This window comes from Myotis davidii, unplaced genomic scaffold (assembly GCF_000327345.1).
Source record: "Myotis davidii unplaced genomic scaffold, ASM32734v1 scaffold18, whole genome shotgun sequence".
In the NCBI taxonomy this organism is placed as follows: domain Eukaryota; kingdom Metazoa; phylum Chordata; class Mammalia; order Chiroptera; family Vespertilionidae; genus Myotis; species Myotis davidii.
Genome location: NW_006292696.1, coordinates 4,048,863 through 4,053,302, shown reverse-complemented (window position 1 = coordinate 4,053,302; position 4,440 = coordinate 4,048,863).

Sequence of the window (4,440 nt, the reverse complement as noted above, 5' to 3'; positions counted from 1 at the left end):
AACCAAATATCACACACACACACACAACTGCAGTACATCTACACAATGGAATACTACGCTGTGGTAAAAAGGTAAAAAAAAAAAAAAGAGAGAGAGAGAGAGAAGGAATTCTTGCCAGCATGGATGGAACTGGAGAGCATTATGCTAAGTGAAATTAGCCAGTCAGAGAAAAATGAATACCACATGATCTCACTCATTTGTGGAATATAGAGAACAACATAGACTGACGAACAGGGACAGATCCAAAGACAGAGAAACAGTGGTCAGACTATCAATCCTCAGAGGGAAAGTAGGGAAGGGTGGAAGGGGAAGAGATCAACTAAAGGACTTGTATGCATGCATATAAGCCAAACCAATGGACACAGACAACAGAGGGATGAGAGCATGAGTGGGTGGGGGGAAGTTGCAGGTTAATGGGGAGAGGAGGACACATTTGTAATACTTTAACCAATAAAGAAATTGAAGTTTTAAAAAAAAAGAAATAATAGGAAGTAGGAAGTTTCACACAGTGCTCGGCATATGGCACATGTTTAATAAGCAGCTGTAATTGTACCTGTAGTTCTTGTTATGCTTCCCTCCTCTCACCTGAGGGAACCAGCAGACTTTTTTTGGGGTCAAATCCAAACTTAGCCTCACCAAATAAAACAATAACAATAAACTAAATTGGTAGAAGTACAAGTCTTTCTTCCCCCACTGGGTCTGTTCTGAAGTCTCACGAATGACCGACTCGTCTAGTTTTTTATGCTAATCCTTAAATGTTCCTTCTCCCTTCATGCCACCTCTTTGCACTGAACAAATCTCAGTGCCAAATACAACGAAGCCTTTTCTTTTTCTGCTTTTAAAGAACAGCTTGAAGCTCGGTTGAAGCAGAACTATTACTCTGTTAGAGCTTAGAATTTGCAAGTGTAAATCTCTTCCACAGCCAGGTGCATGAGCCCCAAAAGATAAGGGTGTTAAGAGGAGCATTTCCATGTTGGAAATATCCTCAGAATAATTTGAAGGCACGCCTTAATAGCATACTATTCCTCCACTCTTGGGCATGCTACTTACTATTGCTCAGCTTGCCAACTTGATGTCTTAAAAGTCAAACTCTTGATTAAAAAAATGGGACAAGGAATTAAATATTGCCACTGACTAATCGCGCCCAAATAACTAAGTACATGAAATGCTTTGGGCTGCTTTTTGGGAAGATAAAAGGTTTTCTGAGAAAGAGGGCACGAGTAGTGGAGAACTTGAAGCCAGGAGGTCACTTCTGTAGTGAGTGCAGCCAAATTGCTACCTCCTGACGTGGACTGCTGAGATGGAGCGGAAGCCTGAGGTCCCCAGCCTAGGGGAGCTGGCAATTGCAGAAAATTAACCAAAAGGCTCTCTGAAAAGATGCTCTCAGTATCCCACTCATAAGTAACTTTTGATTGACCTATTTGATTTTCTGTGTTTCCAACTGGCATCATGCTGTGCCCAAGGGGCATGTGGGTTGCAGAATAAACATGACATGTTCTGTAGTACCAGTTGGTCTTGGCACCTTCTCCTCCTTTAAAGATGAAAATTAATAGGGATATAATTTGGAAGCTGTTTAGCAAATGTGGAGGTAAGGAACATAGACTTTGTGGTTAGGCAAAACTATGCCAAAACCTGGCTTTGGCACTTATGAGCTTGAGCAAGTGACTTAACCTTCAATTTCACCATGTGTGGAATGGAGGTAATAATACCTACTTCATAGGGTGGTAATAGAGACTAAATGAGATTAAGTTGAGCTTGTAGCACAATGCCTGGTACATGTAAGTGCTCAGTAAGTGGTGACTTACTGAGTGGCTCTTGGCAAGAGCAGAGTTAATTTGGTTGCAAGCAACAGTAATCAACTCAGTCCAGCTCAAATAAAGGAAGGCTTATTGGAGAAAATAGCAGGCAATCTCAAGGCAAACAAAGGTGAGAAATACAATCTGGCTGGTCTTGCAGGGACCGACCTGGTAAGTCTAGGACCAGTGACTCCTTCTTATGCTTTTCTCTACATCTTTATTCCCTTTGACTCCTGGTAGTCAGTGTCAATTAATTCACCTCTGCTATTTGGGATACTTTGTTGGAAAAATTTGAGAAAAGTTTGATTTAATGTACTTCTGATATTGTGGATACAAATGAAGAGAAATGATGGACTGTCAGAGCAGAAGAACCTCAGATAGCATCTAGCTCATGGTTGGCCACAACATAGCACAAGGGCAGACATCACCAATCAATCTTGACAGTGTTTCATGCTGAATTCAGAGCTGGCCTCATAATCCTTCTTAACACTTAATTTCCAGACAGCCACCAGTAAATGAATGGAGGAAGCTCATGAGATAAAACTCATCTGCTGTTCTTTACCCAACCACTTTGTTATAGATGAAGAATAGAGGTTCAGAGAGGGAATGTGATTAGCACAAGTTCACACTGCTGTACTAGAATTAGAACGACACACTTTTTGGCGACGGGTAAAATTATTCCACAAGAGAATCAGAATGCAATGAAGGCCTAAGCCAGTGGGAGGTAGAAAACTCCAGGGAGGATTTATAGCAAAGATTGGAACTATCTGGACCTGATAGGACTTGGAGAGGCAGCAAGAAGAGCAGCATTTATAATGATGTACAGGTTTCCAAAGTTGGAGAGAGGTCTGGGAGACCTGGTCTTTGAGGCAAGATTCTTCCATAAGCTGCTCTCCTGTCCTGGTGACTGCCATAGAAATCATTATCAACATCTCTGCTTAGAGGCAAGAAATACAGTCTAATGCAGCAGTCTATCAGTGGTCATCCTAATGATGACAGGTTTGCCTTCTATGTCATAGATTAGACTAATAATGTTGACATCACATAGACTGGTTCACTTTAAAAATGTTTAAAAATATTTAATACACTTTTTGCTATGAGCAGATATAACATTGAGTTCCTTCTGCTTTTGGTGGATCATTTTAGATACACACATACTTCTCTCTTGGGGACAAAGGTTTTGTTTGCTTGTGACCTCCATTTTTTAAAAGGCTACCCATTTTGGAAATTCCTCACTATTGCAGGTCTTCAGGCAGGGCCTTTTAATTTGGATTTTCAGAAACACTTTCTGCTCTGGGTTGGACAGTTGGGCAAGAAAATTTCTGAGAGATGCTTTTGAGTAAAGCCTGGTTGAATTATAAGTTCAGCTTCACCACTTACTCACTGTGCAACCTTGAGCAGTTTCCTTAACCACTCTGTGCCTCAGTTTTTCCCTCTGTACAATGTGGGTAGTATAAGCACAGACTTTACAGGGTTGTTTGAGGGTTCCATGGAACAGTGTATGGGATACTCAGCAACATGTTTTTATAAGTGATAGCTATTAGATTATATGATTAGACTGATAGCTATTAGTTTGTAACTAGAATGTTCTCTTGGTTCTGTAGGATTCATTCAGTGCTTTCCTATAAGAAAATGCTTTACATTTAAGAATTCCTGAGAAGGGGAAACACTGGGTATTTTTCATTTTTACCATGGTATTCTTCATTTCCGAAAGGTAGATGTGGCATTTGGGCAACAGAAGAACGAAAGAATCTGAAAATGAAATGTCAGAGATGGAAGGACACTTCAAGGTTACATAGCTCTATTTCAATTCATTATTCTATAGATATAAATCCAAGCCCAGAGAGACTAAGTGACTTGCTCAAAGTCACACTGCAAGTTTGTTACAGAAAAAAAGAAATCACGCAGGTGAAAGAAGTCAAGGGCAGCCTGCACTGGGAGATATAATGTCCTTTTTTTAAAAGAAAAAAAAAACACAAAAAAAGACAACAACTACCCATTGGTTAGTTCAGGACCTGCTGGAGGAAGAGGGAAGATAAGACAGACTGAATTCACATTCAGATTCTGCCAGTTAGTGGCTACATAATCTTGCAGCTAAGTTTGAGCCTCAGTTCTCACGCTGGCAATAAAAGAATAATTCATGCCCAGCCTGGCATGGTGCAGTGGTTGGGCATCTACCTATGAACCAGGAGGTCATGGTTCGGTTCCTGGTCAGGGCACATGCCCAGGTTGTGGGCTTGATTTCCAGTGTGGGGTGTGCAGGAGTCAGCCGATAAATGATTCTCTCTTATTATTGATGTTTGTCTCTCTCCCTTCCTTTCTTTTTGAAATCAACACAAATATATTTAAAAAGAATAATTCATCATTAGTCATCATTATATCATAGCCTTATAAAGATACTGGTGAATTAAATGAGGTATTATATGTGAGAGGGCTTGTGACGGTGCCTGATACAAAGTAAGTACTCAATGAACACCAGCAATGATGATAATTATGCCAATGACATTGGTAGCATCATATCAGCCTTACATCTAAATGGGTCAAAAGGAAACCAGACAGTGATTCTTCCCCCCCCCTTCTTTGTTGATTAAGGTATTACATATGTGCTCTTATCCGCCCATTGGCCCCCCACCCCCGCTCATAT